This window comes from Narcine bancroftii, chromosome 8, assembly GCF_036971445.1.
Source record: "Narcine bancroftii isolate sNarBan1 chromosome 8, sNarBan1.hap1, whole genome shotgun sequence".
Taxonomy (NCBI): domain Eukaryota; kingdom Metazoa; phylum Chordata; class Chondrichthyes; order Torpediniformes; family Narcinidae; genus Narcine; species Narcine bancroftii.
The window spans coordinates 149,390,914-149,410,456 of NC_091476.1; the positions used below are offsets into that span (position 1 = coordinate 149,390,914).

Genomic DNA, 19,543 nt, shown 5'->3' on the forward strand with positions numbered 1-19,543 from the left:
GATGACACATTAAAGAATTAGAAAAAAAAATCAAAGAACAGGACTACAAGAATACAGATTACTGGAGAATAAAAAGCTAAGATATAATACAATACAAACATATATGACAGAAAAAGGCTATATTAAAAATGAAACAACAATACTATGAGTTGGGTGAATGGGTGCAGAAAGATCTAGCTTGGCAGATTAAAACAGAGGAGCCATCAAGAATAATAAATGCTGTAAAAACAGAAACAGACACTAGCATACAAGAAAAAAGAAATTAATGACATTTTTAGACAATACTACACTACACAAATCAGAATTACTAGATGCGAACACAATGGAAGAATTTTTGTTGAATGCCAAATTTCCAAGGCTAGAAGAGAGAAAGGATAGAGTTAGATACTCTCTTCACAAGGGCACCATACAGGCTAATAAAAATCACCAGGAGTGGATGGATTTCCACCCGAGTTTTATAGGAAATTCAAAGAATTATTAATGCCCCTTTTAATGGATGTCCTGGACCAAGCTGAGGAAACACAGATCTTCCCAGAGTCATTCTCAACTGTGATTATTAGTGTTACCAAGAAAAGAATAGGGATCTACAAAAAACTTCAAACAGACCAAATATCCCTGTTAAATGCAATGACTTGTCTAGCAAAAGCATTGGCTCATAGGTTAGGACACTTGCCAAAACTGATACATACAGACAAAGAAGAATTTGTTAAAGGAAGGTACTCCTCAAATAATCTAGGAAGATTATTTAATACAATACATATGGTTAAATCTGAACGAAATCCAAGTATTAAAGTCTGCCTAGACATGGAAAAAGCACTCGAATGTTTGGAATAGCCCTTTTATTTAAAACACTGGAAAAATTTGGTATCAGCAAAACATTTATAAATTGGATAAAATGAACCTATGGCGGGGGTGGGGGGGGGGGGGAAGAGAGAAATCACAGAACTCAAAATAATAAATATGACACTTTTGTAATGGTCTGGCAGCCATACCTGGACCAATATAGGGGGGCCAGATACTGTAATAAAAGGAACAAAAAAAATGGTACAAACTATACACACACACGTAATTTCCCCAACTGTAGTCTATATACTTAAAATATATGTAAGCTTTGACGGTGTATGTATGGAGGGGTGGGGGGGGGGGGCGAAGAGAGGAGGGAGGAAGGGAATGTTTTAATTTGTTGTGTTTGTGAGAAAAAGTTTAATATATTGTCTATTTAAAATGTCACTATGTAAAATTTTTGGGGAAAAGTAAAATATTCCAAAAAAGTTAAAGATGAGATTTTAAGCAAGATTATTTTATTTCCATCTTTTACAGTTTAAAAATAACAAAAAAGGAAATGAGCCTGAAACAAAGGTTTGGCCACCCTGCATGGTCAATAGTTAGTAAGATCCCATTTGTCAAGTATCACAGTTTGTAAATGTTTTCTGTTGCCAGCTAAGAATCTTTCAATTCTTCTTTGGGGGATTTTCACCCATCCTTTCTTTGTAAAAGGCTTCTTATTCTGTGAGATTCTTGAACAGTCTTAAATGCACTGCTCTTTCGAAGTCTATCCACAAATTTTCGATGATGTTTAGGTTGGGGGACTGTGAGGTCCATGGCAAAACCTTCAGCTTGCGCCTCTTAAGGTTGTTCATTGTGGATTTTGAGGTATGCTCGGGATCATTACCCTGTTGTAAAAGCCAACCCCTCATCATTCTCCCCCACCCCCATCTACCCACCCACATGATGTGATGTTTGCTTGGAGAATGATATTGCTGGTATTTAATTGAATTAATTCTTCCTTCAACCAGTGAAATGTTCCCGGTGACACTGGGTGCAACAAAAGCCCAAAGCATGATTGATCCACCCCCATGTTTAACAATTGGAGGTGTTCTTTTCATGAAATTCTGCACCTTTTTTCTTTACACATACCTTTACTCATTGCAGCCAAAAAGTTCTATTTTAACTTCATCAGTCCACAGAACACGTTTCCATAATGCAGCAGGCTTGTTTAGATATTCCTTAGCATACTTCCGATGCTGAATTTTGTGGAGAAGATGCAGGAAAGGTCATATTTTTGCAGTAGAAAAGTGCACTACCGCTCCAGAGACTGCTAAATCTTCCTGAAGGTCTTTTGCAGTCAAACAGGGGTTTTGATATGCCTTTCTAGCAATCCTACAAACAGTTCTCTCGGAAAGTTTTCTTGCTCTTCCAGGGCTCAACTTGACCTCCGTCATTCCTGTCAACTCTTAATTACATTATGAACTGAGGAAACAGCTAACTGTTTACTATCTTTACTTTAATCTTCTTATAGCCTTCTCCTGTTTTATAGGCTTAATTTATTTTAATTTTCGTAGTGCTGTGGGCAGCTGCTTAGCAGAACCCATGGCTGCTGATTGTCAGGACAAGGTTTCAGGAGTCGAGGTATAAAGCTTTGAAATTTACAACACCTGATCTTTCCTAACAACCACTGTAAACAAGCTAATTGAGGTCCTAGACCTTGGTGAAAATTATCTGAGAGCTCAAATCTCTTGGAGTGCCCAAACGTTTGCATGGTGCTCCTTTTTTTCCCCCACTCTAAAAATAATAGACTAATCTTGCTTAAAATGCTGAAAAGAATGTGTCATCTTTAAATGTACACAGTAACAGAAATTTTGACCAGGGGTGCCCAAACCTTTGCATACCATTGTACAACTCCTAAGTAACATTTCTAACATCCCAGCCACATCTATCCAGATCTTAGCTGCATTATAATTTTAAAAATCTGGAAATTATAAATTCTCAAAGAGACCAGTCAATAACATGGAAGTCACTGCTTTAAGCTTTACATCATCACACACATTACAATCTCACCTAAATCACTGCAACACACTCAACAATTATACAGGTCTGTGCATAAATACCTGTCAAGAAATTAATAGCAATGAATCATAGTAGCTTGTCATTGCTAATGGCTTGACTTTTGTTCTTACAAGTTAAATAAAAAATGCTGGATCTACTCAGATCAGACAATATGAGAGTAGAGTTAGAATTAATGTTTCAGGACCATAACTTTCCATCCATTCACATTAAAGATCATTAACCTGAAACATGAATAGTTTTTCTCTCCACAGATACTCCCTGATTTACTGGATGTTTATTGCATTTGCATTTTTTTTAAATGATCACATTTCTGACACCTGTTTTGCTTTTGGATTGTCACATCAGTATTTCATCAGTTGCTACACTGCATCAGTCAAGATATCAAACTAGAAAAGCTAGCATGTCTGAGCACAAATTGCTAAGCCCAGAAATGGTTCCTTTAGCAACTGCTGTGAGACAAATGTTAAGTTTGGATTCAACACGAGCCAAAATAATTTTGGCAAGATGTCAAGAGGACATAGGCAGCACTTGTCTAAAGTTTTCAATCAAAGCTGGGTATACAATGGTCATGTTTAGAGATCATTTTAATTTTATCTAATGTTAACAGACAGAATTGGTACGAGATAAATAGTTACAACACCTTCCGTCCGGATAGTACATTTATCTCTGCGTTTTGCATTTTCCTACAGCAACCAACATCGGAACAGTTTAATGGACAATAGCCTGGGTTTCCTCTTGATCTCTCCTACTAAACTGAACACACAGCAAAATATCAATACCACTCTCGAGCTAGAAATACAGATCAAGGTGAGAGGGGAAAGCCATTGGAAGTACTTAATTATGGACAAATGTCTGACAGAATAAACGGGGAGAAGTGACCTCTGCAAAATAAATTTTATCTAGTATAAGGCCCTTGCATTTCTCCTAATTAGTTGAAAGCATAATAAATAAGAGAACAAATTCTGCTTACAGAATTGTGGAAAAAAATGGTGTCAGTGGAAAAGATAAATAGGATTTATTTTCCACAAGTTTTAAAATCTCAATTACTTACTGCCTCACCTAGTTTGCTTTCAACTTTTAGCACTGCTGAATTAACCAATCGCCAATATGCATTGTTTGCAAACTAAAGAAGCAAGCCAACTTAAACAAGTGCCCAGTCTGGATGCATTCGATTGTAGTCTTCAGGTGTGAACACAAAACCATGCTCATTGATTTCCTCACTTGCACAATTCTCATTCTGGAGTAAAAACCCCCAACTGTTTATGACATGACAATGTCACTGAAGTGTCACACCAGCTTCCTCATGACCTCATAAAATAGTCACTTCACAGTGCCTCAAGAGCACAGAATTGCTTAGATACAATTTGATTATGCCATTAATAATCTGTCGAAAAATCATAAAAAAAACCTCACAGCCCAGCACAATGACATTTGAATTCCAGAGTACAAAATAAATATCAGATGGGTTCATGCACAACTCTGTTCAGTTTTGGAATCAAGGTGTGGCAAGAAAGAACGAGTACAAATGGGAAAGTGGGAGTGGAAATAGAGTAACCAAATGCAGGAAGATGCACCAGTATTTATTTTATTTGAAGCCTACAAACTCCTTTTAATCTCCATGCTTCTCAACAGTCACATACTATTCTCAACAAGTTCCCGTTCATTAGATTGAACTTGGAAAAAACAGGAATTAACAGATACCCAAACACTAAATTGGGGTTTGATTATCAAGACCCATGGTAGTAAATGCCCCAGAGAAAGCAAACCACTTACTCCTGTCTATGCAACTGGTTAAATAACAAAAATCTCTGCCATGAGGCAGATTTTTGGACACAAGCTCAAACAGAGTAAAAACTCAACAAGACAATCACACGCCATATCAACTCTTTGCGCAAAGAAACATACTAGAACAGTGATATTAGTCTAATAATATAAAATAGCAAAATATTCTCCAAAATTATAATTTGTGCACTAAAGCCTTGGTGGACTGTCCTTCCCATTAACTTGAACACTGAATAGGCCTCTATGCACATTGCAGCATGTACAAAAAAGAAACTTGGCTTCAATGGCAAACCGGTCTATTCTATATTGACAAGCAGGTTCTTTTACAACATTTGACTGATCAAGACCAGGTTGAAAAAAATTCTGATGCAGCACAGATTTCCTGATAATAAAAAGAAAAAACTGCTAATACCACCAATGCTACTGACCACAGAGCAGTCAACCCAGTTAGGAAGTGGAAACAATACAAGTAGGCACTTCAAGTTACAACCCAGGTACCTGCTTGGTCCTGCCTCCACTATGTTCCCCAGCCCAGCTGCACACAATCCATACACCTTCTCTGGCTGAGACCCTTGAATATTCAATGACTACAAATATTTTACTTCTTGGTAGTTCAAGACATCAACTGAAATGCATCTCACGACAAACAGGATTCAGGCACCACAGGTTGATTTTGGAAAAATGTGCAACATTTACCACCAATCCGAACAATAGCATGTAACTGACCTAATGAATACATGGATCCACAGATAACAATATGGATTATGAGGACTAGATAAAGATAAAAAGTACAGTCTGGTCACATGATAGGCTTGGCTCAATGAAACCTACAACTGTTCCAAGGTATACTCCAGCATGTTCTAAAAAAATCATTTATTAAACAATGTGATTAGTAATTTTAAAAAAACTTAAATTAAGCAAGACGTTAGAAATAAATTTGCACCAAAATGCTCAATCATACTTTGTGCAAATAAAATGTATACAAGCTATAGCCATGTACAAACATCCTTAATCTCCTTTAAATGGGCATTATTTTTATATCACATCAGAAACATTGAGCACCATCTGGTATCACCCTAAGGTCAGGAACAAGAGTACTACAAAATGGCATCTGAAGCAACAAGTGAGTTAATGGAGGCTTTTAGGGTGGAGCTAGTTTTTCATAAAATGAGAATTGTGGTTAAATTCAAATATATAGTCTGCTGAATAAACCTTACTGAATTTTCAAAAACTGGATTTATAAAGCAAGCTATAAACTTTCAGTTCCAATTAGGGTATACATTAATTAAAAACAAATGTCTTTGAATTTATTTTCTGGATTACCAGCATCATTTAAAAACTACCCTTCATCCAATTTGGCCAATTAATGCTTCTCTCCAGAATAACCAGTTCTTAGAGGTACTTCCAATTACACTTTTTAAGCACCAACATCTCATTCTTTTCAACTTTTGAGAAAAATCAGTTAAAAGATTTCAGACACAAAAACCTTTTTTTCTGCTTTTGAAATCCTCATTGTAGCAACTATATTTGGAACAAAAAAATCCTTATGCTGATTTACATTATAAAATTGTTGGAAACCCCCAAACGTCACTGCCAATTTTTCTGTGCCAATTGACTTTTGTTTATACTGGCTGCATCTTATTTCCCCACAGTCAGCATTGAAGTAACAGGATAAAGCTCAGAAATTCAAATGAATTTTTTTTTAAATGGAATGGGATCATCAGCTATTCAAAAACAATATCTCATGCTTCAGGCGTGCAATAGCTGTTAAACTTGAAAGATTAAATAACAAGATGCATGAAATACTCAGGTCAGGCAGCATCCATGGAGAGAGAAAAGTTCATGTCAGTCAAACCAATGACTTTCATTGACTTGAAAAATTAACTTTCATTTGTTACATTACAGAAACTGCCTGACCTACAAATATTTCCGCCATATATAGGTTTCTTCACTTTTCTTGCATATACATGATTCAACCACTTTTAATGCTTTGCTATGAACTAACATCTGATTTTGCACTGAATTTCCAGGTGTTTGAAGTTCAAACACACAATCTTAAGGTGAAATGTTTGATCATAGTGTTGCTATTATAGAAGCCAGGATTTACTGGAACTCATGTTGACAAACTTGCATTGCTTTACCCATTGTGTCTCCTTTGCCCCCACTGTTTCCTTTTACTCCCACACAAGGGGAAAAAATCAAAAGCAATTCTCCCTAGCAGTACCACACCACAAGATAGGAGCCAAATTAGGCCATTTGGCCCTAAGAGTCTGCCCCACCATTCCATCATGCTGGATGAGCTACTATACTTTTCAACCCATTGTCCTGTCTTCCTCCAAGTTCTTGATTAAGAGGGGAATCAAGTTATCAATGTCTGTCCTAAATATAGTAAAAGCCATTATCCAGAATTCAGGCAACTGACATAAAATTGAAAATTTAAATAGCTTAAAATAATAAAAATAAAATAGGTTAAAAAAAAATACACAAGCTCAAAATTGTAAAAATAAATGTTCTCTAAAGTAACACACAAACTGAAAAGATAAAGATGGGAGCAAAGAAATAGCCAGTGGAGTGCCTTGGTCTTGCTTTGTTCATGGTAGCTGTTTGAATAAAGTTGTGTGAAACAGCAATGGTGTCATGCCCAGGGTGAAGATCTGGTTGATGCCACTCACCTGAACTATCTCCTTATCCCTGCTTAGTAAGAGCCACCCCAGCCAGAGTCTTTATCTGCAAACTTTGTGCGGGGGGGGGTTATTTATCTATAATGAAGATGTAGCGATAGTTGAATGTTTTCAAAGAACGTGAGTGAAAATAAAGCAAAATGCTTTAAGGTTTATATATTCATGCAAGTGAAGTGTGTTCAGTGCAGTATAGTATTTTTGTCTTTTAAACTGTTTGTTCTTAATGTAGGTGTATTAGTTAGGCATTTTAGAACAAGTGTGGGGCTGGGAAAATAATCTGTTATTGAATTCCCTGAAGATGAAAAAGCTCAATGAATTTCAGGAGGAAAAGTATGGCCCCAGCTCCATTGTATAGGGACTGCATGGAAAGGGTTACCAATTTCAATTCTGGGTACATATTTGTCTGAGGATCTCTCTTGACTAGTACTATCACTGCCATAGTCAAGGCATCAACATCTCCATTTCCTGAGAATCCTTAGGAAAATTAACCTCCAGAAATTATTGATGTCCTATTGCTACTCTGTTGAAAGCGGGCTGACTTATTGCATTCCCATGTGCTTTGCGAGCTGTAAAGAAGCAGTTAAGAGGAATCTTTAGAGGGTCAATACGTCCCAGAAGATCATTGGGATTTCCTTGTCCCATTTGGAGGATTTATTTCGACCTCGCTGCATCGGGAAGGCAGCTAATATTCTTAAGGATTCTACTCACCCAGGCTTTTATTTTTCCTTTCTTGTTTTTATATGCTCTTGTATGTTGTATTTGTGAGTACCACAGATGCATGTTTAAAATTTTCTTGCGTTTTCTTATACAACAACAATAAAGTACATACTTAAGTCTCAAGCAACTGGTAAATATAATTATACGGCATCTACTAATCCCATTAGGTACCAGATACCAGGTGTTTTACTGTACAGGGAGTTCCTGGGTTATGAACGAGTTCCATTCCCAAGTCTGTCTTTAAGTCTAATTTGTAGGTAAGTCAGAAAAGGTAAACAGTTTTTATTACTGTCAGTTAGACAAATGTTTGCCTTAGCACTGTATATAGTATATAGGTATTTTAATATCCGTGGCAAATTTATGTTGGCAATTTTTGAACAGCTTTTATTTGTTTGTCCTAATGCAGTAGATAGGGTGTATACATGTCCTTCTACAATAGAGGCATATACTTGCTGACATCACACAGGCGGTGCCAACTTTAAATGGCATACCAATGTAGCGTCCTGCGATGGGAGAAGTCCTGCATGATTTCAGCACGGCTCTTAAGCCTGGAAGAATCAGGCAAGATGTCAGATGCTGGCAGCCGGCGTCCAGCCAATGTTGAACGAGACCCACTTTAACAGAGACTAGTTTATTCACGTCTAGTGGTTGCAACCGGATGCTGTTGTCAATCCAAGTCAGGCTAAATACTTCTGCATGCTGCTTCCACAATCCCCCACTGGTTCCTTTCTCTTCACTTACGACAAAGCCCTATCACTAGGGGTTTCCAATTTGGCAAGTGATCTATCCGAGTATAGGCCAATTGGTGGGTAGATTTTTTTTTAAAGTGCACGGGTAGTCAAACCACCATGAAGGTGGATCGTTTACCCATGTACAAGCAATGTGTAGCAGCTACTGGCCAATAGCTGCCCGGGTACAAAATGATGTCAGCACTTGCGTGCAATGGCCACTTTCCTTACCCTAGAGCAGTTCCAACAATGTGGAGGATTATGGGTAAGGATGGCCATTGCTCCTGCCTGAACTCTGTTCCCCACTCTGCTTCCGTGCCAGCCCCGACTGCGTTCTGACTCCGTGCTCCCCCTGGCCCCAACAGGACCCCTCCTCCACCCCAGCCACTTACCTTTTAGAGGCCAACACAGGGAACAGGGGATTCCCAGTGGGGCCTCGGGCAATGCGGTGAGTGCATGACATAGTCACTTATCGTATCACCGAAGGGGCAGGAGCACCTTAAAGACCGGGCAATTTAGGGTCTGGTGTGTCAGAGACTACAGGGGTCCACTATACAGGTAGGATACATGGGTCCCGAGCAGCCCCAGTTTGTAAATGCTACTGACTGTGCTCGGAAATCTCTCTTTGATACTTGCTTGGGAAACTCTCTAACTACGAATTGTCAGACAACAGCAGCCAGCAACATTCTCCTTCCTTGAGCCAATGAACCGTTGAAGCCATGTGTTGTCCATTCGTAAGTACGAGTTGTCCATAAGTTGGACGTCTGTACGCTGGGGAATGCCTGTATGTCTAATGACTTGTTGTCCAGTCATTTGTGGCAATGAATTTCATAGATTCACCATTCCCTCATCTTTGTTCTGAAGGGGAATTTTTATATTCCGAGGCAGTTTCCTCTGGTCACAGACTCTCCGACCATGGGAAAACATGCTCTCTACATTCACTCTCTCCAGGCCTTTCAGTATTTGATCGTTTTAATGGGATCCCACTCATTCTTCTAAACTCCAGCGAGTACAATCCAGAGCCAAAGGATCATTGCTGTCATACAAATCAAAAGTTTAGAACTATATTAATTTCAATTGGCATTATACAATTCCCACCCTCTCCCAAGCCAATCCCATCTCTAGCACGTGGGAAAGAAAATAGGCCAGCTTTATAAGTCAATGCAATTTAAAATAGTTTATTCATCCTCCATGTTCAAATGAATCACTACTCTATTTGACTTTCTTATTTGCACTCTCCAAGCATTATTTAATAGCAATAAAATACACAATTACCCACATAACAAGTCCTTTCCAGAGCAACATTAGCAGCAAATGCCTTCAAACAGGATTCTTTTCAGACAGTGTTTTGTATTACAATGAAATGGATACTGTACAAATTGTGTACTTTGCAAAACTACAAAATGAAGGACACATGCATTCACACTAAGCAGATTGCACAATGTATCTCTGAGCTGTTACATCCTGCTAAGGAAAGAGCCTACACGAATGCTTTTACATTCATAAAATTGGGCTAATGATCTAGTCATTAAATAGTGGTTGCTCTTTCAACTCATCAGGAAAATCTCTGGGTCCATTCGACAATTACATTTTGCCCGCATGTGAGAATAAATCTGGCTATATCCAGCAGTAGAATCAGTGATTGCATTCAATCTCAAAGCTGATAGTAAAAATTGAAAGGCCAATATCAATGCAAATACATAACTCAATTTACAGGAAAACCATTCATCAAATGACAGGCATTTTTAGTTTCTTCAGTCAATGCTTCTTATAACTGTCCAATAATAAATTTCTTGATTTCATGGACATTACTAACATCTAATCTGCAGCAATTTACAAAACTAGCTTATAAGGTAATTTGCCTCGTTTTCCTCAAAGGCAATCAAAAGCAGTGCAAACAGAAAAAGGCCTAGTAATTTAATAAAACATCACCAGGCTTCCTTCCCAAATAAATATCCAGTCTTCACTTGAGAAGCAAGCTAGATAGTTCCTATTATTGCAAGCATCAACAGAGAGCTTGAATTAGGATGGCTCTGATCAGAATTCCTTGCCCTTGTCTGGAAAAATTAAAGCATGGTCTATCAATACACAATAGGTTACAAGGTAATTAGTGACTATCCATTGCTCCAGTTTTCTTCAAGGTATGCTGATTGATACTACATTGAGTATATGCTTATTGAATAGTTACTGTTTCATTTTCCTGGTAAGAAAAAGGTTAATGGTTATTAATGAATAGCTTTAAAATATACAAGGGCATCCCTGATGAAGTGGCTAATTGACAAATCAGTGCAGTAGAGGCATATTGACTATGCAAATTTAAAATGACCCTTTCAATCTGGAAGTTATGATCCATGCTGACCACGGCAAACACAAGTCGTGTCCAGAAAGCCTCTTTTTTTTTTAAATGGGGAGAGAGATTTGCTGAGCCTTTGCAATTCTGATTATCCAGACTAGAATTTTCTGCCCACACAATTTAGACAGAGTAAATTTCAGGTTTCCCCATACACCTCTCCTCACTACCGTCTCCCACCCAAAGTAACATCAAGTCACTATGAAGACCATTTACCTGAAGAGCCAACTCTGAACTCATCCCTAATGATTAAATGCACACAAGATACACCCAACCCTTTCCAAGGGAGAGCAAGCAGGAATATGGCTAAAAACATTTCCAAATGAATGTTAAAAAAAAACAGGTCCAAATATAAATGACCGACTTCCTCTGTCAACATTAGATTAGTTTTATCTGGCTCAGATCCTGTAGCTGTTCCAGGCTCTCACAGCACACAGATGTTATTACAGTGAACGCGAAGTTATCAGGTGAACTCAAATTTAACAGCAGTACATTGGCTCTCATCAGTTGAGTCCAAGAAATCAAATTTAACTTCTACCTCAGTCGTATGCCTGAAGATCTAAATGTTATTTGTTCAATTATACCCTTGATGCACTATGTGGCCATGAGCCAAATCCACCTACACTTGCCACTTACTTTTAGCTATAGCCTGTCAGCCATAAATGAGTTGATAAATAGCCCAGAAACACTCCCCCAACTTAGTGGCAGCAAAACAGTAAAGGCAAAGTCTACGAGGATATCTAAAATTCAGTGAAAATTTAAAATCTGCAATATTTAGCATGTATGGAAACCCACTTACCAGCAAGCAAACCAGATCCTAAAATGGCATACATACGAGCGTGGGAACATAAGTGTATAAAAGCGCAGGTTAAAGGCTTGAATAAATCAGTTTGAACTCAGCTCTACAACATGTACATTGCTTTCTTTCATAGCTCACTACATAGCTCACTTTCATAGCTCACTACATTGGTGACCCTGAAGGTCCCAACGGCATTTGGACCCTTCACCTTCACTACACACAGTTTCACTAAAACAACCAACATTTTAGACTTCACAACCACAGGTGTGGTTTAATCAGGTGGAAGCCCAATTTCAGTTGCAGTCGCTAACATCGGATTACAAAAGGTACTATTACATAGTGAATGCCTTGGATCAGAAAACTGCAGGCCAGTCTCTGATTTCCTCCAACAGTCCCCAGAAGAGGGCAAGTTTGGCACTCAAAGAACTGTTGATCCGTACTTTTGACCTCTCACTTGGACAGCTTAGGAAACAGGACCCGTTCCACACTAATGAATGAAATGTTGGCACTAGTGGAAGGACATAGGCCCTGCCCGATGTTTGAACAGGCCTTTCTGGAGCAACTACCAAAGGACATCCACATTACTGGCTGACTAGGATTTCAGTGATGCACCGAGGGTCGCAGCCCACATGGACGTACTGTGGCAGGCTAAGCAGGAAAGCAGGGCATCCATGGGACAAATCATGAGACCCTGCAGCAGCAGACCTGATCGAACACATCAACAGACTACCTGTCGACCTTCCTGCACTGCACGTTCCAGGGGAACATCAAAGCCAGCCGTTGCTAAGGATTATGGCAGCTGGCCATTGAGACAGCCTCTTATGACTGGGATAGGCATTCTGGCCAACGATTCTTGGTGGATATGGGAGTTGAAATCAGCTTGCTTCCCCCGTCAGGACTCGATACCCGCGGCAGAAAGCTGACCAACACTGAGGGCCGCAAACTGCAGCAATATTCAGACATATGGCACACGCACAACCCCACTGCAGTTTAGTGCCAGTCCATTCATATGGACTTTCATGTTGTCAGAGGATATCATCAGATCCCGATCCACCCAGATGACATTCCCAAGACGGCCCTTATTACCCACTTTTTGAGTTCCAGAGGGGATGCCTTTTGGGATCAAGAATGCAGCACTGACACCAGTGGTTAAAGGACAAGGGCTTTACCTTTATATACCTGGACGACATACTTCTTGCCAGCCGCAGTTGCAAAGAATATTTGTCCCACCTGTGCAAATGCTTCACTTGCTTAAGCAAGTTCAGTCTGACCATCAACCCAGGAACCATCAACTTCCTGGGCCATAGAATTGACCGGCACAGAGCAACGCCACTGCCTCCAAAGGCTAAGGTAATCTGGCAATTCACTTAACTCAATAGAGTTAAGGGCCTTCAGGAGTATATTGGAATGATAAACTTTTAGCACCGATTTCTACCCTCAACGCCTTGCATCATGCACCCTTTGTTTGCCCTAATGTTAGGCAAAGCAAAAGGCATCACTTAGGATGAGCTGTGTTCGAGAATGCTAAAGACGCCTTGGCTAACGCCACGCTGCTGGACCACCCAAGAACGGATGTCCTAACAGTCCGGGGAGTGCTGGAACAACAGATAAAAGGGCATTGGAAGCTGTTAGCTTTCTTCAGCAGGCACCTGAGGCATCCTGAACTCAAGTATAGTGCGTTTGATCGGGAGTTGTTGCCACTGTTCCCCACTATCCAGCATTTCAGATACTTCTTAGAAGGCAGGCATTTCACAGCCTTTACAACAACAAGCTGCTAACATCTGCCTTCACTAAAATGTCGGACCCCTAGTCAGCTCATCAACAAGAGACATCTGTTGTAAATTTCAGAATTCACGACAGAAGGCCAAAGTCATAACAGATGTACCATCGTCTAGCCATCCACATCCTACCACAAGGGGTGGACTATGATGAACTCATGGAGGCACAAGTAGACAGTGAAATTCCATGTTACAGGATGGCAGAATCAGGACTGCAGCTGGAAGACATCCCAATGGCCCTAGAGAAGCGGAAGCGACTTACTTATGGGTTGACCTCGTCCAATCATTTCTGTGGCCTGGAGGCAGCAGGTGTTTGATGCAGTGCACAGGCTAGCAGGTCCATCAATCAGGAAGACTGTCCAGACAGTAGCCAGCAGGTTTGTGTGGCATGGCCTTTGGAAGCAGGTCAGCAATTGGGCAAAAACATGCATGGATTGCCAAACGTCCAAGGACCAGCAGCACACAAAGGTCCTGCTATGGTCTTTCGAGCCAGCATGTGGGAGGTTTGACCACATACACGTGGACATTGTGGGGGCCCTGCGGTGTCACGTGGGACCCGTTTATGGTCACCACGGTGGCACGATTCACAAGATGGCCAGAGGTGGTTCCACTCACGGATACAACTATGGAAACCTACACCAGGGCCGATTGCTACCTATGTGACGTGTTTTAAACTACCAGGATACAACACGTCCAACAGGAGCGTCCAGTTCACTTCAAGCCTAAAGTCAACAGTGGCCAGCCTGCTGAGAACCCAGCTGTACCACACCCGCAGTCCAACGGGCTGGTGGAAAGGTTCCACAGGCACATGAAGTCAGCCCTTAAGGACAAACTGCCTTGGGTCCTGTTGGGAATTCACCAGGATGACTTAAACAACTCAACTGCAGAACTGATCTACAGTGTGCCCCTTGTGGTACCAGAGAATTCATGCTGGCCCCACGGGGGGCAGGTGGAGGCACCTGCAGAAGTCCTAGGGAAACTCCACGAGAGGCTTGTCACTTTGGCACCCGTGCCGACATCACGACATGGTCAGACTAGGAACTAAATACCCAGGGGCCTGTGAGACTGTTTTTTGTACAGAGGGGAGTACGCCAGGCATCTTTGCATCGGCCATACGAGGGACCTTTCAATGTGGTACGGCACAACGGTTCCATGTGCATTTTAGACATAGGAGGGAGAGAGGAAGCTTTTACCATAGACTGACTCAAAATGGCCCATCTGGATTTGGACCAGCCAGTTGAGATTCAGGCACTACAGTGTAAGGGCAGACTGCCCAAACAAAGACAGATACAGCCTTTGGACGCCTGGAGCTGGATTGTCAGTTCTGGAGGTAGGTCATGTGGCAACCCACTTACTGGCAAGCGAACTGGCTCCCAAAATGGCAGGCGCACTGCTTCAAGCATGGGAAAAAGCCCGTGCATGGAACAGGTTTTTGTTCTATCTGATGATATCACTTCCGGACCAAGTGTCTAAAAGAGCAGGTTAAAGGACTTAATAAATCAGTTTTGAACTCAGCTCTACAACGTGTACATTGGTTTCTTTCATAGCAGAGTGAGTAGTATTTTGCTACAAGTGGTTTAAAATACAAAACATTTAGAACGGGGGAAAACTGAAACAAAAAAAATTGAACTCAATTATTCTAATAAATAGTTATGCAAACTTGTCTTTCTCCCCCAGTCTTCTCCACTGGAAAAAAAAACCACACATACACAAAACAGCTAAAACTACACCAAATCCAATCTGCCAAAGGTTGGTTGGCAGACTCACTAATTGACTGCTGGGAATCTCAGTACTGCTGAACTCATCAAGGGTCTAATGCTGAAATCGTTGCCATTCTGACTGTGCAAGAACTTCAGAAAGTTTGAAACTTCCATAATAGGGTGAATGATTCTCAGTTTTTTGGATGCTAGACTGGGCCATATTAATAACCAAACACAATTACTATGTGGGCACAATCCATGATATGCATTGCATTATTTCTACACTAATATTTTGTGGGGAGCAAAGCAGTCATGGCTATGTTGTTGATTTAGTCATCCAGAAGCCTGGTTAACACCACAGCAGCTGAAAATGTTACATAAATGTGTAATAACTGTATTTGCTAAATTACTGGATTGCTGTAAAAGTTCACGTTATCCTTTAATGGAGAAGGCTTGGCACCCTCACCTAGTTTGTTATATAGTTCGCTCAACCAGCACTCATAACAACCCTATGAAATGGCCTAGCAATCAAGAGCACACAAAATGGAGAATAAATGCATGCCACTCCAGCAACATCTGAATTCCAAGAATGGAAAATAACTTGTACAATTTATTGCTATAATTTAGAAATTCAACAAAATCAACACTCATCCAAATTAAAAATCGAAGGATGCTCGATAAGATAAAACATGAAAAATCTATTTCCCTTGACCCCACCTTCACTGGTTAAAAAAAACATTCAAAGCAATCTTTTTCAGATTAACATATTCAAGAGGAACATACAATTCCATGTATTTGCAAGATTCATCAAATGCACATTGAACATTAACTTTACCATAAACAAAAATTAAATTTCTCTCAATGCTCAAAAAACAAGGTTTAAAATAGGGTTTTGTTCAGGAGGGCTGCCAATTTGAAGGAAAGTAAAGTTCAAAACTACTCTTTTATTTTAAAGACCAATTTTTTCCAATCTAAGAGTTTTGGCCAGAAGAGTAATGTCTTGATCACAAAAACCACACTTTTGCAAAGAATTAAATTTTTCCAACTCTATCCTGTAGCCTGATATCAAGTTATCACGATAAACAATAGTGGCATTTCTTTTGAATGTATACAAAACCACTTATAAATCTAATTCTCCTCCCTACCATCCCGAAGATGCTGATTTAAACGGTTACACTAAACTTGCAAGATGGAATACTCCAGCAAATCTTTTTAATTAGTATAAATTCCTAATAGCCCACAAATGGTGAAACGAAGTAACACTTCACTTGTATATCCACAGCACTTATTTACTGCATCTGATGCTCCCTTTGTAGTGTTCTCTACATCATAGACCTGTCGCAGATTTTTTTGAGGGGGGGGTTGAAAAAGGTGGGGGGGGGGAAAGCTTCACTAATCATCTCCTCTCCATCTGCAACCTCAGTGACCTCCCAGTAGCCAACCATTTCAATTCTGAATCACACTCCCAGACCCACGTCTGACCCACTATCCCATCATGACCACCCACAGATTGGGGGGAAAAACACATCTTCCGTCTGGGCACTCTCCAGCCAAGTGACATCAACATTAATTTCTGTGCTTTCTGTTACTTTGCATTCCTTGTCTTGTCTTTCCCCTCCCTCTCCTGTCTTTTCAGTTCTTCCCTCCCTTACCCAACCAGCTATCCCTCCTCACTCTCATTACTGCTGTCCCCTCCATCCCCTCGTCCACCTATTATCTCCTGCCTTTGCTACGCATTCATTCCTCCCCTTTTGTGCGGATGCCTGCTGGCTTTCTCTTATACCTTGAAGTGCTCAAGCCTGAAACACTGGTTAGGAATTTCTACCTTTGCTACAAAAAAAAGACACTGTTTGACCTGCTGAACTTCTCCAGCATTTTGTGGGGTCTTTTTGAACATTTTTTTTGATCTGGATTCTGCACACCAAAAAAAAATACTGGTTTACATCAATTACTTCAATACATCATAAACTGAATGTGATGCTTCCTTGTGGTGACTTAATCAAATGATCGATGATAAAGTCAAGTACACAGTGAAATTCTTGCATGTCACAAGTCTGAAAGACATAACTCTAGTTCTCCAGAAAAAGAAGAATGCGGGTAAAGAGATTGAATCCTTCAACTTGAAAAGACTGTTTTTTTTTCCCTAAGGGCACTATTGTTTTGAGATTACAACTCACAGACCTCCTCAGTTTCAAAAGATAAAGGTATGATTTTTTTTTAAATGACGCTATTTAAAAGGTGCTGCCAATAACACCAAGAATGCAACAACATACAGCAAACAATTCTTGAAAGTACTGTAACATTTAAGTTTCAACTTGCCAAAACAAGCTGAAGCATACAAGCACTCCAGACCCAACTCCATCCACACATCGTGCTCAATGTGGGCAGCAGCTCAACTCACGTTCCTAACCCCTGGTGTTCGTTCCTCAATTGACATCCAACACTCCCAGCAATACAAAGTCAACATTATGAGAGCCCAGATTTCAAGTCAGTGGATAATGAGAACTTAGTGCATATATTAAAAAAATAGATCAAGATGACAGATAAATTACCCAAATTGGATTGTAATCTGGAACTTGATCCACAAGTACCAAATTGTCCTCATCACTTTTTGACTTGAGAGTAAAAGTGTGCAAATTGCCCATCATTCCCCCTCTACTACAACAGTAACTATAACAGCTTATCCAATGCCAATATCTGAAGTTTTTCTTTCAACCCATCCAGATACAAATAACCAGGGTTCAAGATTCTTATGAAAACTAGTTTTTGTTTTACTGTCTAAGACAATGAGGGACCAAAGGTTAGGCAAGGAGTGCCACCCAAAAGAAAATCATCAACAAGATAACATTTCACAGGCAAATCAACTGAGTATTTTCTGCATTATCACAAATTAACAATCAACAAGAACCCAAGCATTATTTTTGCCCAGGTACATTGGTAATAAATAGCTTAATCTAAGATTCAAAAAGAACTCCATACAACAAACCCAATAGATAATAAGAAGTACAGCACAGGACAGGCCCTTTGGATAGCCAACAAAATCAGCATACATCAATTCAACAGCCAAAGTAAAAACTAGGTCTAAATTAGAAAGATTTTCCACAGAGAAGCCACGCAACCTAGGTTCCAGGGAGAAGATTAAAAACAAAATTTCCCCATCATTTGAACAGAACAAAAAACTACTCATATGGAGATCTGGTGAAATTCTGAAATCAAAGCAGAAAATGCTGCAAAAATTTGAGCAGGCCATGCTGCATATAGCACAGCTCCAATGATCTGAAACGGTCAGGCCCCACCAGGCCTATGTCCGGATAAATGTTTTTTTTTTAAAAAGTGGTCTTTTTTTAAAAAAAACAGCCCAGTTCCAACAACAAATCACTTCTAACAGTGGTTAAACAAGAAGAAGGGAAGGCTTTTTAAGCATTAATATTTTACCATATATTTTAGCATACAACCCCCGTTATAAAACCTTTAAAAATTTCAGCGGGGGGAGGGAGGGGGGGGAAATTAGTCGACTTATACGCCAGATATACTTTTGACACCTTAAATTCAAAAACAATCAACATCAATTTGGAATCTAAGTCGATGCTGGAAGTATCTCTCCAGCGCCGCTCCCCGACACCTCCCCACCGCTGAGCGCCACCATAACCACTCCTACCTGGGACCCTGAGATCGTCATCGCCGTTCCTGCCTGGTCGGCCGAAGTTTTTTTTTTACTTAATTTACAGCTTTGTTACTTGCGATTGGGCTGTTTTTAAAATTTTGGGTTGTTCCCAGGGGGCCAAAAAAAATGGGGGTCAACTTATATGCCGGATGAAACATAAACCATTAAAATTAGACTTAAAAAAAAAAGGGGAGTCAACCTATCTGCAGGTTGACATGTTGAAACATTTTTTTAAAAATTGCTGGCCGCCATCAATCATCGACTCCTCCCCACTGAGGACCGACGTCCCCAGTCAGTTTGGCTCCAAAGAAAACCGGATCAATCAGTATTTCTGATTTCCAAAATCCTCATTTATCCAAAATTTTTAAACATTTTCGGATAAGTAAATACTTTGTTGTTGTGTTACAAAACAACGAAATTAAATGAGGATTTTGGAGAATCAGATCTTGAATAATCAGATTTGTACTGTATGTGAAAAGAGAAAGTTAACATTTCCA

The 19,543-nt window shown here is 39.9% G+C and overlaps 1 protein-coding gene across 14 annotated transcripts in view; it reads right to left on the reverse strand.

The window, feature by feature from the left end:
• pum1 (pumilio RNA-binding family member 1) overlaps window positions 1–19,543 on the reverse strand; it is a 137,000-nt gene that overhangs the window by 75,180 nt on the left and 42,277 nt on the right. Inside the window, exon 1 of one of the 14 annotated variants that reach the window (XM_069895318.1) lies at window positions 3,907–4,041. The exons of the other annotated variants lie outside the window; for them this stretch is intronic. The gene's annotated coding sequence lies outside the window, so the exon portion shown is untranslated. Of the gene's footprint in view, window positions 1–3,906; window positions 4,042–19,543 lie in introns of those variants that run through there. 14 annotated transcript variants of the gene reach the window in all.